Raw genomic sequence first — 13,572 nt, 5'->3', positions numbered from 1 at the left:
AAAACACGGCTTATACACTAGTATATACGGTACCTCACAAATATTAGTATAGTTCTTTTAGAGGGTAGACGAGTTGTGCAGGGGCATAAGGCCCCATCAAGTGCAGAAGGCCCCTCTGCCACGTAATAACGCACAACAATATTTGTTCCATGATAGGTGGGAAACTTTATTACAGTAGTCACACTGTTGCATTTCATGTTCTATAGACACAAGCAACAGTTTTTGAACTTGTGCTTGTCATGTATTGTAATATATAGATTCATTAGTTTATATGTTTTTAGATGAAGAAAGAACAATCATTTTTGGCAAGGAGTTGTCCGGCTGTCAAGCAAGGAAAAGGTCGTACGTTATTTTCTGTGCTACAAAAAGAATTAGGAAAATAACTAATGAGGGCCTGGGAAGTGTCAGAACAGGGTAGGTGGGGATTAGGGAGTTCTTGCCTTTCTGATGCTACTTTTCAAACATTTCAGAAAATTCCTTTAAAATGTCTATGTAAATATTTTACTTTTTCAGGAAATATGATTACTACATTTTATGCATTGGTATCATACATGTAATTATATATTAATATTGCTATGACATTGTGTATGTCACAAAGCGGAAACATCATCAATATTTTAAGAAGCAATTGGTTGTAGAGCAATTTATAGCATGTATAAGGCTGGATACACACGACCGGTGCCCGCCGTACCATAGCACGGCGGGCACACGGCAGCGCACGGGGAGAGGAAGAGGGGGAGAGCGCTGCTCACCCCCGCCCCTCTCCATAGGGATACATGGCGCACGGCGCCGTATGCCCTGAAAAAATAGAACATGTCCTATTTTTTCACGGGGTACGGAGCCGCGCACCCATTGCCGTCTATGGGAGACGTATATCGGCCGTATATACGTCGGCTGTATATATATACGTCCCCCTTGCGGTAGTGTGAATGCAGCCTAACATACTATATTTATCACATACAGAGTAAAATCTGCTCTTATACATTTTTAAAGGAAATTTACCACTAGCTGGTAGACATCTTAAAGGACACCTGTCATCAGGTCTGTGTCACTTGTCCTGTCACTACTACCTGTTGAAGCAGCTCACATGGATCCCATCCCAGACATTATCTAGTTATTTCATACATGAATCATTATAAAATAATCTATTCTTTATTATGTAAATGAGGCTCGTCACATGGTCAGAGGCAGTGATGTCACCCCTGTTCACTCCCCTTTCCTCTCCTCCCCCTGCTCATGTCTGTGTGTAATGTATAGTAAAGCATTGCTAGTGTGTGTGCTGCATCTGCTGACATGCTGCATCCTCCTAATACACAGAGACACAGACATCAGCTACACAAGTACCTGACATGTTCTGCTATAACATGGCTGCAGCCTGGAGCTGTTGTATCTCTCCTATACACACACAGACTGCAGGGGCCGCCAGCACCAGGAAGCACATCATTATACAGCATCACATCATTATACAGGCTGTCAGTCAAGCACTGGGGGTGTGGCTGTACCTCCCACTCATAAATAAGGTGGACAGCTTGAATATGCTAATGCTTCATTGGACATTTCACAGGTCATTTGCATACAGCTTTAGGACCTCATTGCTTAAGTTTACAGGCATGTAGAGGGACAATGAAGGGATAGAGGCAATGCTCTCTAATGGCAGTTTGTGAAAATATATTTAGTTTAGGGGGGTTATTTTGCCTGACGGGTTCTCTTTAAACTACAAATACTTACCTGATCCCGGCATTGTCCTTCCTTAAAATTGACACGCTGGGATTATCTAAAAAAAAAAATAACTTCTAATTAGCATCCCAGAGCGCTGGGATGAGATGGGAGAGGGAGGCATCCGTCATGAATTCACGCCTCGCGCGTGACGTCACGTGGAGAGGGAGGTGCAGGGGAGTGCATAATTACATCCCTTCCGGGCTGCTAATTAGAAGTTACTTTTGTAGGTGATTCCGGCGTGCCAAGCTTAGAGAGCAACACCACCGGGATCAACATAAAGAGGAGCGTAGGTAAGTATTTGTAGTTTAATATGTCTACCAGCTAGTGCTAGCTTTCCTTTAAGGGCATTTCACAAGGTATTGATCAGATACTTTTAACAACATGCCTTGAGAAACAGTCTAGCATTTTTGTAACACTGGTTATTTTATAATTCTGTTTAGTGTTTTTAGCCACTTTTTATGAAAATAACCCCCTGTGTTTTGTGATGACCATTGTTACCAAGGGAATTTATTTTTGTATTTTGTAATAGTTAACAGACAGAGGATATGTCTTGGAGAACCTCGCCAGGTAAAATCACAATGACCCACAACTAAGCTCCCTCGACTGGTCACTACCAAGGGGTTTGGACACTACATACTGAGGCACATTTTCTAATTTGCCTGGACTAGTTCTCAATGCGGTTTGATTAATTTGTATATAGGAAGTTAAGCACTTTTTGAGTTTAATTTATTGCACAGGCACTGAAGTGTATACATAACATAAAGGGTTAATTCACCAATACATATTTTATGTTGCTGTGTTACATTGACATATTGTACATATCGGCTAACAGTCCTATGGATACATTTATGTTGTGTTTGCAGTATTCATGTGCCATGTCATATGTGCTGAGGAAGCATCTAACAAAAAAAAAGTATATTGTGCCATTTTGTTTTTTTTTTCATCATACAAGTATGTGATTATGGCATTATGTGTGTAAAGACCCATGTTCAGTTTACATTTGAACGGAAAAAGATTACAAATGGTCATGGAATGAGTATAAACTATTTGTGAACATGTAGGGGGTTTCACTTTAAGTTGTGAAGATATTACAATTAGAAACTTTGGCTGCAAAGACTGGGTTTATATTGTATCCCATGACCGGTGGACTGGTAGCATGGGCTGCAGAGTTTACTGAATGTCACATAATACGCATTGTTGTATACAGAACAAAGTTCTGTCGCTTATTTTCTTTAGATCTTTAACCAATGTTTAGCAGTCTTAAGAATATTTTACCATACAATACAATGTAGCAGCATTTCTCCCGTATTGCTTTTGTAACATGATGGCAGCTCATTAAAGCTGTACAGGGAGATGTTATCTAAGCATGTTAGATAAGCATTGCAGATTGTAAAGATATATAGGATTTTTTTTTATAAATGACCAAAATATAACCATGTTATTGTATGTTTTATAGAAAAGCCAATAAAATCACAGTCACTTGTTTTGGTTTATTTTGTTCAATTGCTCTATTATTAGATCTTCTTTGTGGAGGCTTCCAATGCTGTGATGTGCTCAACACATGATAGAGGCACCAGACATGGAAATGGCCTTGTACAGAAATTTCTTATCTGCATGAAAATTAGTAGTTTTATTTTCACACAAGGCCACAATCAGGACAGCTGCAAGGAATTTTGGGGTCCCGACTGGTGATTTTCATGGTCCTTCTCCCTCGTCCTCTCATAGAAGAAATTTAACAAGAGTCACAGCACATGCTGCAGAATTGTGAGCTCATGGGTAAAAACACCATGTTATTTTGGATTTGTACACTAAAACCTGTGTGCTCCTCTGAAGTATAGATCTAAGAATCACATAGACCCTCGAAGTTTTCTGGTGTAGAAGCACTGCAAGAAATTGATTACTCGTGCGACTACGCCACCTCCACACAATCTGTGCATGGTGAAATTGTGAAGGAAGCATGGCCACTGGCCTGCGCTCTTCAGACCACTCCACAGGCCTGAAGGTTTGCTTGTTTTTACACAAAATATACCATCACAGTGGGCAGAAAGATGCGGCAAGGGGCAGGGCTTTATCATATGCCTGTGCTCTGTGATAAGTCACCCCCATGCAGTGTCGGACTGGCCCACCAGAGTACCAGAGGATCCTCTGGTGGGCCCTGGCTCAACCCAATACTGAGCCCCAGAGGTCCATCAGAAAACAACACAATTTGAAGGCTGCTAGGGTATATTTCCTGGGGGATAATGAAAAGGGGGCCCGAGATTGATTTTTCTCTGGTGGGCCTAAGGAAACCCAGTCCAACACTGCCCCCATGGTTTGTAAGATTCTCCAATTTATTACTGAACTACAGAGTATTTATCTAGATTAAGAGCGAGTCGTCTACCCTGGTACTAAGCTTGGTTGTGATTGGCTTTGATTGGCTTATCTTCATTTGGTCTTACTTCCAAAACTGTGCAGTGGCAGATAAGCTTAGTGAGTAATATGTCACATGTGATATATACGCATCATGGTGGTATACAGAGAAGGTACAGGACATGCTTCTTCAAGGTCACAGAAGACATGTTTTCTCTCTTCGGTCATACAAAGTAAACTCATTGAATAACTTCACTAGAAAATAATGTCATATTCATCAGATCCACAGAAACTTACCATTTATACTGGAGTATAAGCTGACCCCAGTTTAAGCCAAGGTACCCAATTTTACCACAAAAAACTGGAAACATATTGACTTGTGTATAAGCTTAGGGTGGGAAGTGCAGCCGCTACTCTTGAATAAAATGTCCAGTAGTCTCCCCTTATGAATGAAATGTCCACAACAGCCCCTCCAATTAATAAAATGTCCAGAGTGCCTCCATAAATAAAAAGTAAAAAGAGCCCCCATACAAAATTTACTTCGTACTCTCCAGCACTGACATCCACTTCTCCCCAAAGCACCTCTTTGGCTTCCTGGCTGGGGCGGCAGATACAAGTCTATGCGATATGCCAGCCCAGATCGGAACCCGAAGAGGTGCTGGAGGGAGAAGAGCATGCTGGGAGTCAGCGTCAGAGGGTGAGTACTAACTGGATTGTTTTTATATACCCGAGCATAAGCCGAGTGGGGCTTTTTCAGCACAAAAATATACCCAAAGTAGCCAATATAGTAACAGTGTCCAATGACAGTAGCGAATATTGGAATGTTGGCCACCCACATATATACTAAAAATCCACTGTCAGTAGCAGGGTTGGCTCCAAGTTCCAGTATGCCCCTGGGCAACAGATCCTCAGTGGGCCCCTTCGCAGTGAACTCACATGGTGGCAATAAAAATTTGGAAACTAAAACTATATTCTGTTTCCTAGTTTATCATTCCTTGTACATCTTGTTATATGACCAGTGCTGGCACCAGTCCTGGTCAGTAGTTATCATAGTAACCGCACCCTCACAGTTAGCAATTTAGTCACAGGGGCCCCATCATAGGTAGTGCTTATTAAGTGAATGATGGAAATGATGTGTTAGCGCTGTGCTATTTATTAATAAGGGGGTGCTGTGCTAATTATTGATGTAAAGTGATGTTTTTAATAACAAATTAATGATGCGAGGTGTTATACATACTGTAAATTTAACTTTTTACTAAAATTTATGAGATTGTGCCGCTACTCAGGGTTAGATTAAGACAGCTATGGGTTGTATGAATATTATAGCCCTTAAAAGTCGGGAATTCACTGTGTACATATGGTACTGGAATGAAGCTTCTTGGAAAATGAAGGATGCATGTTTTTGCTTGCTTTTAGGACCTTTAAAGGACCTGAAATGACTCTTGTGTACATGTGTAAGGACAGCAGGAAGAAATGTACATTTTTTTATATATATTATGTAATTACTTTTGTGTGGGTTGTAGTATGTTATTATTTCAGGGAGGGTTCTGGCACAGCGTATAATTAGATATAAGCAGGATGCACAGTGTGGTCAGTTGTTAGTAATATGTTATTTAGAAGCATAGTGTTGTTGTCCAAGGGACAGTATATTTTGAGTGAATTTTGTGTTTGCAATTCTGCTGTAATAATCAATGTCAGGGTGAACCGGGCTAGCAGAGTAAGGAGCGAGAATGTAGGTCTTATTTTCAGGGAAACAGTGTAGGAGGTGAACCAGGATGAGCAGAGGAAGGAGAGAGAAGCAGCTGTGACTTATTCACTACTGCTATTTATTTTTATACGTGGGCTCCATTGTGAAGGATCTCATAGCTGCATAGTTTTACTTCTTATTTTTATTGGAAAAAAAGTGCAGTTACAAAATTAACCTACCATGAACACATTTACTCATACGGCCATTGAATAAAGTGACCCTTACCATTATGGATGTTTCTGAGAACCCTAACTCACATCTACTTCTAACCTTGTCTCCACATTTCTTTAAAGTTATCATTTTCACCAATTGACAAAATGTCAATTCTGAGACATTGCATTCCACAAAATTGCCTTGTACGATCCTTGGATAAAACCGGGGTAACAATCAAGCTTAATATGCATGAGAACTGGAAATGTCTAAAAATAATTTGCCTAAGAGACAACTAAATCCCCTAAAGATTAGAATTTCGTCAGAATCAGTTTTTGGCTACAAAGAGGAAATAATAATTTACAGTTTATCGTCATGGGAATTCCAAATTTCTAGTATAAAAGTTATTTAGTCATGATAACAGTTTAATCAATCCAACCAGAGATTCCGCTTCCCTGCGAGGAACACAGCCCGGATAATTATCCACTACATTTAGAGAGTGGTTACAAAGCAAATGAAAGGTTCACTGGCTGGGCATAATTAAGCGCTTCCTCTACTCATAACACAGACTCCCCTTATGCAAAGAAAACACAATCATGTCCCATTTCCCAAGGCATGTGTCAGTTTCATGCCTTTCAGGAACCTCCTCATTAACAGGAACATTCATCTTTTCTTACACCTTTCATGTACAGGGAGGAAGAATTTGGATAGTAGACAACACAAAGCCCAGGGAGGGGGAAACAACAGATATCAACTCTCATAAATTCCCTTTTCATGATCCCACTCATTCACTGTTTGTGTTTCCCTGTCTTGGCCAGCGGGCAGCTCTCATTGCTTTTCATACAGTGCTTGGTAGCACATCTCTTTATGTCATGTTTTCTTGTGACGTGAACCTACTATGGAGGTTTCTATTCACTGTGGAGGCACCTGCTGCCAAGAGCAAAACACTATGAGCCCTCCTGTAGCTTCACCAAACCATTACCGTGCTGTGGACTTTGTCATGCAGTTGTGCTAGTATTTGTTTCCCATGGACAATGTGACAGACTGAGGGGGAAGTTTAAGGGGCAAAGGCCAAAGCAGCCAAAATCACCACAAAGAGATGGTAAAGAATGGTCTACATAATACTGCGCAAATTATGTCTTTTCTCCTAAACCACCTAAGAAAAAATAAAACACTCAAGAGAAATTTGATATTTCAATTGTTTGCGTGGCTAACACCTTAGCACATTGGCTTTACGAATGTTGTATAGTTTTGTGATTATAAGTGGTCAAAACCCAGATGCACCCAAATACAAATGTTCTTAAGTACCTATATACACCTCAAGTTAATTAGTTAAAGGAAATCTACTACCAGGATCAAGGATTGGAAATTAAGAACACTTAAGGATCTGTTTAAGATTCTTAGGCTCTTGTTTCGTCAATAAATTGATTTTTTGCATTTATTATGCAAATAAGCCTGAGGGGCTCTGTGGAGTCATCACCAGAGCCCCCAAGGCTCCATTATCTATCAATTATGCACGCCTCCTCCCTCCCCTTCCCAGCCAGAGTGCTTGTTCATGGCAATTTCCAAGCATGCGCTGCCAAGTGAACTCGGAAGTCGGGAAAAAATCCTCAGCACACAGCCGCACTGGGGGACATCACCAACTCTCTCTTGTTAGGGGAGGGACGAGGCAAGCATTTTCTGCTGCAAAGAGATATACATAATAAACTAACAACAGAGGGGAGGGGCATTGGTGACATCCCCCAGTCTCATTTGTAAATTTTAGAAGCCGGAACCTGAAAGAGAGGACATGCACCACTATGTAGGTGTGCTTGATTTACAGACCTTGATACTGGTGGTAGATTTTGTAACCATTCAAGGCTCTTTTTGTTCCCAAATAAAAAATTAGAAAGCAAGTCTACATTATTCTTTACGGGAAGATGTGTTTGGCATATGCAATGGAAATTCTCACGTTAATAAGTGTAGCTTTCTGTGTGAAATAATTATCTTTAAATAATCATGTTAACTTTGAAATATGCCGTACTCTTTACATAATCAATAGTACATTTTGTACATCAGGAATAAAAAGTTTATTCTGCACTTTTTGGGGTTCCTTTGCTGCATGTTCTACCCCTATTTCTTAGTTGCCTGCTATGTTGCCTCCCATACACTCGGTTTAAGTCCCAGGGTCAACATCTGCAAAAAGTTTGTACGTTCTCTCCGAGTTTGGTTGGGTTTCCTCCCACACTCCAAAACATACTTCTAGGTTGATTAGATTGTGAGCCCTATTGGGGACAGGGACTGATTTGGCAAAGTTCTGTGCAGCGCTGCGTAATCTGTGTGCGCTAAATAATAATTATTATTATTGAGGAGTATCTGCTCCTCTTTATCGTTCTGTTACTCAGAAGCAACATGAATAATATATGGACATTATAGATAACTACTGACCTGTATGGATGTAAAGAAAGCTTGGGGGCTTTATATTTAGCTACCACACTCGCAGTTTCTGCCTGTATCTCTTCAATCTCAATCAGCTCCTGCTTAGTTCTCCCCTTTCCGTCTTCGTAGAGTCTTGGGTAATCTTCTAATTCTATGAATCCGATCTATCTATTGCTTGTTAGAGTTGTCACTTTAGGAGGGAGAAAGAGGAAAAAGATCCAGATAATTGTGAAGATTTATTACATTCTTATAGTTACTTCTACCTTGGCTACAGTCGAAGGTTAGCTGCTGCCAATGTACAGGGTGTTTTCCCAGTGATGTAATCGTCCTTATATGGACAGTGACATCACCGGGTCCCCCTTCCTGCTTAGTGGCATATCCGCTCAGCGAGGCTGGCGGAAGGATGAAATACACTGCATCAGCTTCTCATAGGCCACTACTGTCTCTGCCAAACGCATACATGGTTCAGCAGGAGGGAGCAGAATAGAAAGACTATTCCTCCATCTGCCACGATATGGCAATGTGTACGCTGAACATATACGTCAGGAGCTTTCCTGATGTATACACTGAGCGTACACAAATAACGTGATTTGTACCCAGCCTTACTGTTTTCCGAACAACTGTACAGACATAAAATCAGCCAATTGTTAGCATTATCTGGAAGTGTGGCACATAGCTAAATTGCAGTCTGCCATATGCACCGATTTTTGTGAGAGTTTTTGCAGATAACAATGACGCTTATTGCTTGCTGTGGTCATGCTAAGGCCTCATTCAGACAACAGTATTCTGGTAAGTATACGAAACCAGCATATGATGACAACCCCGCCCCTCTGTGGTGTTGGATGTATTAGAAGGCTCCGCCTTCCAGATGTGTCCGCCTATCGGCTGCATCGGCATCCAATTCTACAGCAGGCCCTGCCTGGCGTAGGATTGCACTTCAACCTGCACCTGCAACGAGCAAAAAGACCCCACTGCGGCCCAGTCTGCCACCCCCATTGAAACCTTTCCATGCCAAGTAGCATAAGGGGAGAACTAATTGCAATTCCTGGCATTGTTCAGATAGCTGTAACCCATTGTTCATAAGCATTTACAGTAGTGAATTTGGATTTGTGACTTTTCACAAATGTGTTTGTAAGTGTATTGGAGCCTTTTCTGTGTCTGGAATGAATGAGGCGAGGTACTGGTACAGAACATAGCAGTTTCTTGTGGAGTTAAGTTTGTAGTCGCTGTGTGTGCGCCCGAGTCCAGCAGAGATGGATAACTCTTTTTCTCAACCTTTATTTAAACAAAGACTTGGGAGTTCATCAACCTCCCACCGAAATTCACAGCTGCTGAACACACTAATCCCCTCTCCCTTCCTTTATGTCTTTCAATGGGCTCCTTGCTTCAAAGACACTTTGGGAAAGGACTTTGCAGAGTTTCGTAGAACTCCCTCAATAGAAGTTAGTGCAAGTATTATGCACAGAGCAAGTGGCTTTACAAACAAATACAGCCCAACAATCCCCTCTTCCCTCCCAAACACACACATGGACACAAAAACATTCTAGCCCCCAGACATGATGTTATCTAAAACAGGATTAGAGGGCTGATCTTTCAATGCGGTGGATCTGCCAACTAACACTCTGTCACCTCTCTGTACCTTTTGTCATAACAAATCCCACTCCTGAATGCAATAAATGCTGGCCTAGCTCTGTTGCATCCGGATGTTTGGGGACACCAGTAACAGTGAATGCTACTTTGTCACTAGACAAATGTCCCTCATTTAAACATGCATTGACCGGTTCCCAGTGGATGCAACACACAAGGAGCATGCACACGGGAAAGAATGCACAGAATGAAAATGCAGACAACTCCACACCATAAAGTCAGTCTCTCTGCAGCAGATTTTTTTTTACATTTTATACAGAAAACATTTTAAATTCCATACACAGTCAGTTTACAGAAAGATGCAATATGACAAGGGTCAGTGGGGGCATTTATCACGCCTCATACCCCAGTTTGGTGGCGTACAAAGGAATAAAAAAAATTACTGAGAGAATACGGCTGTACATGAATAAAGATGTAAACGTAAAAGGAATCTGGATGCATTTCCTGAAAAGATTCCATTACAAAATAAGGTTATTATCTCCTTTTGGACCGCAGGCTGACGTCTATAGCAGTTGCACGATGGGCGGAGGAGCAGAGCCCGCTCTATAGACTCAGTGGTTATGTAACCGCCGGGTCTTAAGGGGTTAACCAGAGCTGCTGGGTCTAATTAGACCCAGTACAGCTCTGATCAGAATCCCCAGGCACAGGTGTTTGTTTTTGTCGGTTTTTATAGATGCCCCAGTTAGGAAAAACTTTAAAAAGTAAAGTATAAAGTAAAATAAAAATTAAAAAAAAGGAAAATGCCCCCCAGGGGTCTTTTATGACCTCACGGGGGAAATATAAAGTAAAAAAAACACACACACAAAATTATTAACAAATATTCATAAAAATACATTCACATTTCCTCATATATAAAAGAAATTCTCCACTGCACTACAAAAAAACATTGCTATAGTCGCCACATTTGCCAGAGACTACACCTATCATATATCAAAATGACCGAAACAAAATGGGGAATTCATTAATAAGGTTCATTTTGAGTTAATTTGAAAAAAAAAAAAAAAGTCATACAAAAAAAAACATTTTTTTCCACTAAATTAAAAAAAAAAGTAAAACTTTTATAAAGTTTTAACCAGCTCTATATGCCCTGAAAAAAACACAGCAAAAAATGTTAAGTTTCCATTAAAAAAAAAAAAAAGTTATGGCACTTAAACCAGGGCTTAAGAAAATTAGCTAAAAATACCTGGTCACTAGAGCCTTTTCGGGCCACAAAGGGGTTAATTACTTAATATGGCTTGTTGGTACAGGGATAATTTTAACATTTTTTTTTTTTTCAGTAGCTGAACTCAGTAAGCCAAAATGTTATTTTGTTGTTCACCAAATAAAAAAGGTTCAGGCCATTAAAACATGATGTCACCAAAAAAACGCTAGGGAAGCCTTCGAATGTGCATTAGTTTGGGACGTGCGGGATTTGCATTGTATTCAATGGGTTTTATATTGCACACGCGTGCACATATATTTTTGTGATGGGCTCTAGTTTTGCGGGTGATGTGCGCAAATAATGCATATGTGATACTTTTCTCACTGATCCATTGTTAGAGAAAACAAAGGCCACAATCAGTCTTTTTTTTAATTGCATGAAAAAATTAAATCAAAAACGTGTGAAGACTCTAAGGCCGCGGTCACACGATCCGCTAGGCGTCCGTTCATAACGCGACGCTAGCGCACAGGGGGCGGTCCTCGGCCCGATCGCACATGCGTTAACAGGGAAACGCATGCGATTGATAAGCCGATCGCATGCGTTTCTCTGGAAACGCATGTGCGTTCGGGCCGAGGACCTCCCCCTGTGCGCTAGCGTCGCGTTATGAACGGACGTCTAGCGGATCGTGTGACCGCGGCCTAAGGGGAAGACTGCAGTTTTGCTGCAATGATGGTGTAAAAAGGGCCTAAAAAGCATTCGATAGGTGAGGGCGATGTCACTCATGGTGTTTTTAGTTTAGTTTTAGTGCCTTTTGAGATTGTAAAAAACGCATGCGTTTTTGTCCAGTTTTCCGAATTTGCCCAATTAAAAACTGACAAAAACGCATGCATTTTTAAAAAACGGATGCCTTTTTTTAACGCTTGCGTTTTTTACGACCTGGAAACGCACTAACTAAAAACGGCCCAAAAATAGCCAAAAACGTCACGTGTGACATCACCCTAAGGTTTTTTCATGTCTGATCATTAAGGGGCTAATAGATGACTCATTTAACAATTCTATATATTGTTTAATCTGTAGATAAATCTGCCATTTACCTCACTGGTGTCTGTATGCGTTCCCCTCTCCAATTCCTGTCAGCAGATGTGTCTTTTACCTCACAAATATGGAGAACTCTGCCTCACAGACATTATTACTGGTCACAATTGTCTCTTCTTCCTCTCTAGTAGATAGGTCTCTCTTAGGCCTCCTACACATGATGGTATTTTTCCTACAGCCACACAAACCTCTCCAATGGGTTTTTTTTAAGACTTCAAATACGGACGAGACACGGATGACACACTGCCAGCTGTATTTTGCACAGCACTTGTATGGGAGTGCAGAGCCACAAATAGTTCCTGCTCTGAGTTTTTTTCCTCAGGAGCACTAGGCCGAGACACAGGGCTCAGCTGGGTGTGTGACCCATAGGAATACATGGTGGCATGTGATGGCCGTAAAAACCTCAGTCGTATGACCTGAGGAAACAATGTTTATGTGTATGAGGCCTTATCTTGTTATCTGCTCTCACTTTTACCTCAGAAACAAGCAGCAACACAGAGGCAGCATACACCAGATGGGGGAACAAATGAGAAAACTCTTTTGTTGTGAGGGCCATATTGTCTTACTATTCTTTTTTTTTTTTTTTTTATAATTTCTTTTTATTGAATACAGGTAGAAAAACGGGTTACAAAGAAAATTGTCTTACTATTCAATCACTCTTGTACCCAGCAAACTAAAATCACACAATACCACAGAATTTTCCATAATACAAATACTACCTTTACATGTGGCATTTGTATTGGGGTCATAAATGCAATAGGAACACCCCGGGGTCTGGGCTGGTGCCGATTGCATATGGCTGGTGCCACACGCACCACTTTGTCTGCCTTATGAAAACGCAAACAAAGCCGCACCGACCGGAGCGGGCCGCCGCCCGATTGAATCGGCATTTCTATGGAAACACCTGCGATCGGGAATGACCCGCCGGTGTTTTGCGTTAATTTAATGCAAAACACCAGTGGCTCGTTCCCGATTGCAGGCGTTTCCATAGAGACACCGACGTGATCGGGCCGCGGCCCGCCCTGGTGGGTGCGGCTTTGTCTGCGTATTCAAACACAGACAAAGAAGTGCGTGTGGCACCAGCCTATGTCTTTTGATGAAAACGCATGCAATGGCACCTGTTGTTTTGCATTGTTTAAATACAAGACAGAGGGTGCTAGTTACCAATCGCATGCATTACCATGAAAACACATATACATATCATTGCTCGATAATGCCTTGATTGAATTGTTGAAACGTCGCACTATTATGGTGGAATAAAATTCTTCATCTGATCCATACGGAGTATTGCTTCATCACTTGATTG

Source organism: Engystomops pustulosus, chromosome 11 (assembly GCF_040894005.1).
Source record: "Engystomops pustulosus chromosome 11, aEngPut4.maternal, whole genome shotgun sequence".
In the NCBI taxonomy this organism is placed as follows: Eukaryota; Metazoa; Chordata; class Amphibia; order Anura; family Leptodactylidae; genus Engystomops; species Engystomops pustulosus.
This window is presented reverse-complemented; position numbering follows the sequence as displayed.